The sequence below is a fragment of the Delphinus delphis genome, chromosome 19 (assembly GCF_949987515.2).
Source record: "Delphinus delphis chromosome 19, mDelDel1.2, whole genome shotgun sequence".
In the NCBI taxonomy this organism is placed as follows: domain Eukaryota; kingdom Metazoa; phylum Chordata; class Mammalia; order Artiodactyla; family Delphinidae; genus Delphinus; species Delphinus delphis.
Window position 1 is genome coordinate 30,936,867 of NC_082701.1, and position 10,681 is coordinate 30,947,547.

A 10,681-nucleotide genomic window follows, 5' to 3' on the forward strand; every position below is an offset into this window, starting at 1 on the left:
TATCATTTGTTTTTATGGTGTGAAACACTTTGGGGAGTGAAATTAATCTTTATTTCTTGGCATTACTGAGACTTCCAATGATTGTTAGTGTGCCTTAAAACCCTGTTTATTCATCAGGTTGGTTAGCCTTATTTTTCTGTTCTGCAGGCCTTGTTTCAGTAGGCAGAGTATCTTGTGATCAGAAAGTCAGTACAGACTTCTCTTGACATGTTTATTTAATGCCATTTTATTTTAAGAAAGCCAAAATTATTAGGAACTAACACTTCAGCATTTGTCATTCCCACCACCCCCCCTTCAACTTTACATTGCAAAAATGTAAAGGACACAGGCTTCCTGTTTATTGTCACTAAGAATATTGTATTAAAGTGTTTTAGGCCCACTTGATCCAATTTAGTCAACACCAATATGGGAGCACTTGCCTTAAAACACAAATGTTAGGAACTTGTCTACTTTGAAGAATAAGACACTAAAAGAGGACAAATAAAGGTATTTTAGAAGAGAAAATACAATCAGGTTTACAAAGTGGAGATTACTTTGCTAAACTCACATTTTATGTAGCAAATGAGGCTACAGAAGGTAGTTGCGGACTAGCAGCCTTGCTGCAAATTGGATTGAGAGAACTAAAAGTGCACTAGATTATGCCTTTCCTTAATTCTAAAAACCTTAGCTCTGATATCTTCCTGATTTAACTTGTGAAGAGAGACCATAAATCCTAAATTGCTCAAATGAAAATCTAGAATTCTCTTTATAAAACAAAAAGACTAAACTTGGAGATTGTTTTAAGTGCCAGATGGCATGGCAGAATTGTACCCTGAAGTGCTGGGTATTAGGAGAGCGTTTGTAAGTTTGGGATAAGCTTTCAGGTGGTTTATTTAGGTTTAATCCTTTGGAATGGACTGCTACATCAGTTGAACAAAAGACAACCTACCGCCTTTAACTAGGACTTGGAAGTCCTGGACTGAATCTGAGGCCATTGGTAACCTGGCCCCTGGCCTACCTTTTAGTCTGATCTCTAGCCTTCCCCCTGATATACTCTATAACCCAGGACTTGGCATTGTCCAGCATTTCTTGTATTTGGTCCTCCTGTTTCTTCCTTCTGCAGTGCCGTCCATCTCTTCTTCATTCGGAGTCAGCCCTCTGCAACGTACCTTGAATAATCTCGAGTCACCTCTCTGAAAACTAACGTCTGTCATACTGTGTTGGCACAGACTTTGTGTATGTCTAGTATAGCATTTATCACCTACCTTGCTTGCTCTATCCACTTATCTACCTCATCTTACTTGATTCATGAGTTTTTACTTTCTAAGGAACCAAGACAGTGTCTGGCACATGATAGTCACTGAATAAGCACTATTGGTCCTTCATCATTGTTCCTGAAGAGTATTGTTCTACTGTATCTTAAAACTTAAGCCAATCTGCCTTTATCAGTGAGTTGTTTACATATATATCTCCTTTCCAACAGGTCATAACCTCATCCCCTTTCCTCCCAGGTACATAGCACAATGCTGTGCACCGAGGAGGCACTCAGTTCAATTGCATTTGAAGAGAAACCTAGAAATTCACATTACTTCCCTTTCTGAGTATCTTGAATAAGTAACCAGTTAATAGAGTCCCAGTTTCTTGTTTCCAAGTTGGAAATAAATCCTTATTCAGTTGATACTTATAGAAAAAGCTAAGTAACATTAAGACATTTTCCATCCTTTTACCCCCTGGTATGTTTCTAACAATTTTTGGAGACTTTTTCTTAACTTGAATTACAAAATAAGAGTGACGTCCACAGCATAAGACTAGGAATGTAAAATGTTGGTTAGCAGTACAGCAAGCACACTACAAAAAAAATCTTAAATGACTCATTTGTCCTCTAAAACTAGGTAGTAAACATGCAGCAATGTGAGAGTCAAGTGCTGCGACTTAATATCACCAGTTATTAGCCACAGTACCATTGTATCTATGACTTGAGCTAGATAGAGATTCTGTTTACTTACCAGATAGAGTTATTCAAAATGCTGTTTGGATTTGTGTCCCATCTTCATTTGCCATACTGGCATCCTTGTCTGTGCACCCAAATTCATTATTAAAGTAATGAAAAACTAGTTAACTGGTTTTGACGACCCGTCTCCATCCTGGCCATCAAATCTGATCTTCCTAAAACTGTCACTCCCTAGTATGAAACAATGGGTTATAGTCTACAATTTAGCACCATTTGCAATCACATCTTCCCCTGCTCTGGCTGATCTGGTAAATATTTTACTGACCATGCTTGTTTTTACTTCTGTATTTTATGTTTTCAGACTTTTCTCCTTCCCTCTTATTAGCACTCACCCTGCAGCTTCAAATCCTTATCACTATCAAGTTAAATTTAATTTCTGAAACTATAAAAAGCAAGCTTCTAAACCCATATAATAGCTCTCTTCTCTGTGATGCATTTAGTCTCCTCCCAATCTTATCTTATTACTGTTGAAATTTTTGTTAATTTTTATACCCAGTGGAATTTTTGTCGTGTTTGTATTTCCCAGTGAGCCAAATGTTTACTTGCCAGATAGGGTTCTTCAAAATGCTATTTGGATTTGTCTCCCACCTCCATTTGGCCAAGTTTAATAAACGTTGATTGACAAGAGAAAGAACTTAGTACTCCTTAAAAGCAAAGTGCTATAGAAACCTATTTTACGAACTGTTGGTTAACTGGGTAGATAATTGGAGAAAGTAATAATCCTAACATTGCATCAAATAATTCCTCAGATATGAAGCTAGGAAATGCAAATTACTGTTGACCCTTAATGCCAGGGTCAGGGGTGACCCTCCACGCAGTGTAAGATTTCCAGATAACTACAGTCAACCCTCTGTATGTGCAGTTACGCATCTGTAGATTCAAACAACCGCGGGTTGTGTAGTATTGTAACATGTACTGAAAAAAACACGTATAAGTGGACCTGTGCAGTTCAAGCCTGTGTTCAAGGGTCAACTGTAACTTAAATGCGAGCCTAAGCCAAGTATAATTGGAAAAGTAAATGTTGCCCCCAAAATCATTCTTGCAAAGTCAAAAAGAAAGTTGTTCTGTTGCAAAAGTTGTTACTTTTCAGTACAGATCTCAAGAATTGATGCCATTGTCTCCTAAAAGAGCAGAGGAGTTCGCTCTCTTGCTGCTTTCTCCTGGGTCTCCTTTTTCCATCTTTCTTGCTTAAGCGTGATTCTTAAAGAAGCCTTAAATTCTCTCTGAATTTAGTGGTCCTGTATCAGTGAGAACTTCTACAGATTTCTCGTTGGGATTGAATTATTTTGGTTCTTTTTTATTAGTAATCTATAGAGGCATTCACGTACAGAGTGAAAAAACTGGATACTATTTCCTTGGTTTGGGAATCTTAACATTACTCCAGGACCCTGACCCTGGTCTTTAGGCTGATAGAGGATCAGCTAGCATAAGCAGTTCTCTCAAAGCCAAGAGACTCAGCAAACATTTAGCAGACACCCACAAGTCTTACAAGCACCCACATTCCTTGTGCCATTAAATATTCTTCCACCCCTTCATGATCAGCTAAAGACAAAAGCATTCTTGGACTAACTGCACTGTATTTTTCCTTTGCTTTTCTTCAGCATACTTAGTGTCACATAATGCATACACTTGCATGTTGCCATTAAGTTGTCTGGTTGTCTCATGTATGTTTTATTTCCCCCAGCTACATGGTAAACTCTTAGCGAAGACTATGTTAATAACTTTTTGACACTTTTTCCAAGATAGTATGTTAGTACATACACACCTTAATAAATATTTATGGATAAATAAGTATGTTCATGAAATCCTTGGCAGGTGGACTGCATAGCTTAGATCTGATATGCAGTGTGGTCCTCCAATCAGATTGGGCTTATTTCCAAAGTAGTGACTTAAAGGGTTCATGCCCTTTCTACCTTCTTAATGGAAAATTTGGAGGGAAAAATGCAAGGACATAGGACAAATACTTCATCATTCGTAATGGAAGTAGTTGTTTTATGAAGTGCTTTGACTCCTTTTAATTCTCAAATGTTATTAGCCTTATTTTGGGGTTTGAGGAAATAGGCTCAGAGATGTTAAAGTGACAGGCCCAGAAATTGAATCTATGTTTTCTAGCGACAAATTCCTGTTTATTTTATTACTACATTGCTTTTTTTTTTTTTAAAGGACAACGTTTTTCCAGTGGGGAGGTTGTTGGGGGGGAAGGTAAGTCTTTGACCCAAATGATCACCACCTGTAATGTCCACCTGATGCCACCAGGGTGTCCCATGGTGCTGTCTTTGATCCATGTTCTTATCTGAGTTGATGGGGGCTGTTTCAAAGCTGGTGTTAATCTTGTCGGAGTGGCCGTGGCCCAGAGCCCAGCAGCAAGAAAGTGGGTCTTTCCAGTGTGCAGTGCACAGCTAGCATCAGAGAAGCTTTTGACCCCCTCTGGTCAGGTTGGCCCCACAGAAGGATAGCAGGTCAGACAGCGGCCAGAGCCTGGTCAGTCACTCTTACTAGGCAGCAGCCCCACAGACAGTAGCATAAAAAAGGTTCTGAGAATGGGTAAATGTTCATAAACATGCATTTGTTTTGTTAGCTGAGTATACACTTACACAAATTTGTATTAGCAAAATAGATCCAATACACAAAACTGGACTGAATTACTTTACCAGTTTTAAAAGCCAATGCATGGTCACTTCCCACTTTCCAGTTTGCAGTAACAGTCTGGATTATACTTAGCCCTGAGCATACAGCCTCTTAAGCATTAGTTTTGATATTCAGCAACCTTAGATGACGATCTTCAGTATCAAAGCTATCACGTGAGAACCAATGAGGTGCAGTCTCATTTAGTATTAGAGCAAGTAGCCCCTTTAAAATTTTCCTTCCCAGTGATCTTATAAGCACTTTGTATAAACGTCTAACTGTTCTATAATTATTTCTTTCCAAGTTTTGATTTTTCTACTGGAGGAGATTCTTAAAAAGTATTCCAGTAACTGACTGGTACAGCTCCTGGCGTTTAATAGATGCTTGATAAATATTTGTTTACCGAAATAGGATAATAGTTATGGCATAGTCCTACTCATGAGCCATTTTTCTAAGAGAATCCACATTAGGAGGTCTTTGTTTTGTCTTCAAATTGATTAGAATCCATTATGAACTAGGAAGTTAGTCCCTGGGGTGTCCCGGCTGGCCTTTCAAAACCTTGAGTATGTCATTCTGGGTTGGAATTAGCACAGACTGAATTTGGTCTGTATCTGCTGATTCTCTTTAGGTATCATCCGTGCAATATCTCTAGGACCAGGTGTTTACCAGGGCTCTTAGAGCCACCAGGAGAGACTAAATTAAACTTTACTGATTGGAGCTCTTGGACTTGGGGGTGCCCTTTTCCCTCTCCCCTCCCTGTTTCCCTGGGTAAGTTTCCATCCCAAAATTCCTGCAGTTTTAAGGTCACTGTGGAACAAATCCCAAACCTACCTCTAGTAGTCAAGGTTTCCTTTCAGTTTTTGCAGCTATTCTCTGGGGAGAGGGCTAAACACAGATTGTAGTACCAACATGGATCCTTCCATATGCTTTGTTTAAGTGATCAGAATAACTGATCTTTAGCGAAATGAACTTTTGTATAGGACATATATGGGGGATTCCTACAGCTTCATGAGTTTTGCTAAAGGTACTATTTAGGTCCTGGACAAATTACTTTAGGAATAAAAGTCAATTCTGATGCAAACAAAAAAAATCCTCTTGTCCCTGAGAAACATAACTAAGTATAACTAATTAATAAACTAGTTATTTATTTAATAAATTGGTCTGAAGATATTCTTCCATATGTGAAGAATAAGCATATTATGCCTTTCCCATCTAAAGTGGAAATCACTAAAAGGCAGAGAGTGTTTGTATCGCAACCCCTAGGATTCCTGTTTCTGGGATTGCCTCGTACCTGATACTCAGGGAGCATTTTCACCGGCTTGAATTGAGTACTCGCCATCTGCTCTCTGAGCATTCGCTGCTGAATGAAAGGGGAGAGAAAGTGAAATGAGAGGTTGGGTGGGGGGCAAGGAAGCTGGAAAAATAAGAGGAAGCAGCTGGGAGCTGGGGAGTTGGGGGGGACGTAAGGTCAGTAAAACAGAAAGCTAGCAGAGGACAGTGTCAGGCCTTGGAGGTAAAGGGCTAATTCTGTCATCTAGTTGAGTAGAGCCATGTGTGCTTTGTTAAAGAGACTAAAATTACTTCAGAGAAAAATCTAGATTCTCTGAATCTGACCCATCTTCCCTGTGTACCATAGTAAATTGTTCATCAAGTCAAAATCTAGGAATTGTGGTCCTCTTTCTTCAGGTCTAGCAAAGAGCTTACTGCCACTGCTCAGGCAACCAAGGGTGAAATGCTTCAAGTAGTATTTGTGGATAGCTGGTAAGCTTGATGTTTTATTCCCCAGCTTAAGGAGTAAATGCTGAGTACAGCTGTTGTCCCTGTGTAGAGCTTTAACAACCAGCTTGCCAGGTTCCCTGCACCTGCTTACATGCCTGGATCAGATAACTGACTGGAGAACTTTAGGCAGCTTCTAGTTCAGAGACTTTTGAGTCAAGAAACATCCTTAAAGAAGCAGATCTCTCTCCTGGAGCCTTAGCCAGATCTTATGCTGTTCTGGCCTTGTGTTGCCATCTCTTGGCATTGCTGCCTAGAATGGAGCAGCCTACGTAAAGCTTAGTCTAACTAGTCTTGTGATGTCACATCAGTGTCTTAGGTCACCACTGTTCATGTCCCTCACCCAAGGAACATACTGCATAGGTTCCTCAACACTTGTTTCATTATTTCCTGTTTCCTTCACTACCAGGAATGGAGGGATCCTCAGTCAAAGATCATATTGACCCAATGAGGCTTTTTTTTTATCTAGGCCAATGAAAGGGAGAGGAAGGAGCACCAACTCAGAAAGAGGGAGCCATAAGATCTGCATGTATTAATATGGTAACTCTTTGGAGACTTCTGAGAAACAGAATCCCATATGAACTCTGGACTATCCTCAAGTCTGATAATGAAGAAGAAATTGAAGAGATGTTTCTGTTGGGAGTTTGGGTAAAGAGTATTCACTTGATATATGTATGTTTTTGCCCTGCCCCACTCTTCACAAGAACATTTGGACAGGCATTAACAAGTACTAGTTTTTATTTTTTAATTTTTTTTGCAAATGAATCATTTTTCTGGTAACGCAGTTGGCTACCAGCACAATGCTGTTCAGTGTCATTACATCCCTCTTTTAACCAGTGGAATATATTTGGGGTGGAGGCTATAACCACTGAAAAGAGCTTTTCCTTTGTACCAAAATAACTGCTTATGTAGGGATTTAATTTATGTTTTTGACTTATTAGCATGATGTAACTGAACTAAGCTTTTTTTGCGGTACACAGGCCTCTCACTGTTGTGGCCTCTCCCGTTGTGGAGCACAGGCTCCGGACACGCAGGCTCAGCAGCCATGGCTAACAGGCCCAGCCGCTCCACGGCATGTGGGATCTTCCCGGCCCGGGGCACAAACCCGTGTCCCCTGCATCGGCAGGCGGACTCTCAACCACTGCGCCACCAGGGAAGTCCTGAATTAAGCTTTGTAGTTGTTGGTTAAGGCCCACGAAGTTTGCGTGACCTGTTAAGTGGCAACTTTTTTTCAAGCTCAGCCATTACCCTGGACTTGGGGCATCTGAGGGCAGGGAGGAACAGGTGTCCAAAGGAGAAATGTTGGTGCCTGAGAGTATGTTTTCCAGTTGTATTGAATTTCTTACTTGGTGTATTTTTGACCTATCTTAGTTTCTTTCCTTCTTGTGTCCTATGCTGTTTTGCTTGCTATTTGTTGGATGTCCTCTGACAGCCATTCAGGAGTTGTAAAACGGAAGGTATTTCTACTCAAATGCTTTGTGGAAGAAACTGATAGGTTAAGCATTGATTTCTGGCAGCTTCTTTCAAAAAGAGTTAAGGTGATAAATGTGTTTCCATTGGCTTTGGATATGTTTTGGGCGTCTTGGGTATATGGCCCTTCTTACAAACAATAGAGTGTTTAAGGACCCTCAACTACCAGTTAAACTAAATGTCTACTAGGAAAATGGGTAGGTTTGTTCCCTGTCCCTTTGTTCTCTGTGACTGTTCCAGCCGTCAAGGAACTTAAATTGGTGTTTAGGAAAAAAAATTCTTCGTTGTTTCCCCTTCCTCACCTTACCAGTTAAAACAGAAATAAACTAGTGATGACACTTCAGGTGGTAGAATTGAAACACAAATCCAGCTTCTGGCCACATGGGCCACAGGCAAGTGGCTTAAGCCCTTAGTGTGGGGAGGTGGGGTGGGGAGATTACTTCTGCTTTCCTCCCAGAGAGGCTTGTTTTTGTCTCTTTTTTGGGCGTGTGTGTGTGTGTGTGTGTGTGTGTGTGTGTGTGTGTGTGTGTTGTTGCCTTTGGTCTGGTAGGGTGTGTGTCCCTTCTCCCCATTACACTGAGGCTGATAATGCAGGGTAACATTTCTCTCTGGCCAATGTTTTTGGTATTTCTAAGTATTGCAGTCTTGCCTTTTACTAGTAGATCTGTTCATTGTCACTTCCAGCTTTCTTGCATGAAGAGTTTGTTCATTAACTGCCAATTTGAAGCTGCTTCTAACTAGATAGACTCTATGGACAGTTTTGGATTTGATTTGGTTTTGGTTTGTTGATTAGTCTTTCTTGGGAAGGGTAATTGACAATAGCAGAGATAGTTTCTATGCCTAGGATTCTGCATCTAATCTTAATCCTTAACGTACTCACAGGATTTTAAAATCCTTTCCAAAATGGGAAGGAAATATCCTGTTACTTTCTAATGTTTGCTAAAAGCTGTCCTTGTAAATGCTGATCTTGGTAGGTTTCTTCCTTTGTCATGTGTCCTTAGCCTTTTGGCCCTTTACCTTAGGGCTCTTCAAAGGAGAGGGGGATGGGGCAGGGGGAAAACCTGTTACTTTGAGAGAAAGTAAGAACTGGCTTAGAGCTCTTATGCAGAGTTCCTAGCCCCAGAATTAATCTAGAACCTGACTCAGTAGCACCAATAAAAACATCTGCTTAGCACCTGTTATATTCCAGGAAATGTTCTAAGCTTTTTATACACATTTCTCATTTAATCCACAGTCCTGTCTCTGTGAGATAGGTATTTATTTTGTCCTCATTCTCCAGATGAAGAAACTGAGGCCCTAAAAGATTAAGTGACATGTTATACACACTGGGGCAGGGGAGATGGGAAAGAAGAACCTGAACAGGGTTGGGAGGGAATCTGAATTTTATTTGGGTGGATGTAGGCACATATATTTTTTGGCTTAGACACCAGACATTTCAGTTATACATCATAACTGGAGGTAACACCATTGATTCATTCACTGAAAGTTGTTTACAATAATCAATATGAATTTATTGTCTTCAGACATTGCTAGTGTTTTGATTGGACCCCAGTATAGTCTGTGGAAGCAGGCTTGAGGAGGGGTTCATTTTGTTTGTGGTTAAGGATTTTTTCTGTCCTAAGAATGGAATCTTTGACCTTCCTAATTTCATTATATTCCTCAAAACAGTTGGAGCTGATTGTTTTTGAGTACTCATTCCAAACTTTTGGATATTTTCTCTGGAAAATATCCTAAGATTTAAAATTTCATCTGAATTTAAAAGATTGTTAATTTTTATTTTTAATGGGAAAGAAAATTCGGAGCAATCAGGAATTCTGGTTTCATCTCATGGATAGAGATAAAAATTAGCCGTTTACCTCAAGAAAAGTGATACTTCTGAATCCCAGCTCTTCAGTAATGAGAACTGGCCTGTTTTTACTTGACCTCTACTTTGTGGTAGTGGGGAGACCCCTCTCCAGAGGTTGTGAGAAGGATTGCTAGAGAAAGGTTTTCTAGATCCTGGGAAAAGAAGTTCAAGAGAGTGCGGCAATATTGTCAGTAGAAAAATGGTCTTCATCAAGTACTAGTCTTATAATCCTGAAACTTCATTTTCACCACAGTTTGAAAGGCAGCAAAGTAGGAGAGGCTATACAGGGAAGGGAAGACTGAGGAGATGTATTACAGAGACCTCGAAGTGAATACGTTAAAACAGGAAAGAAGGTGCATTCATTGAATGAAAACAAAAGAATACGAAGTGTCCGAGGTCAGAGCAAAAAGGTTTTAGTTGACCTAGTTGATTCCTTAGGTTTACTTCTTAGTTCTCTCCTTATCTTGTATGTATATATAAACTTAGGCTTCCTGAACCATTTTATTTCTTTCCAAAAGAGACTAATGGACATTTATAGGAGACATAGGGGCCACTGTAGCAGTTTAGCTGAGGAATGTAATCAGAAACTATTCATCATTTTCTGTCCCCTCCTGTCTTAGGCTGACTGGTTCCCTGATGTGTTACCTGCTTCTGCCACTGATCCAAACTGCAGAACTTCTCATTCGTTCCCAAGGCCTCCAGGCAGTGTCCAGTAGGGAATCAACTCTAAAAGGAACCAGACCAACGTTTGCCAGCCCCTTCATTCTGGTGACTGAGGGAAGGAAAGTGTGGGAAGGGGGTATATATGTGTAGTCGATGGAAAGGAAACACAGACTGTCAAATTACTATACCTCTTCAGTTTCTTTTACCAATAGAATTCTTCAACCATATTATTTTTTATTGTGTATGTATGGGGGAAGTTGGAGATGGTGACCTTGATTAGAATGTGATTTAAGAGGAATAAATGGAGGGAA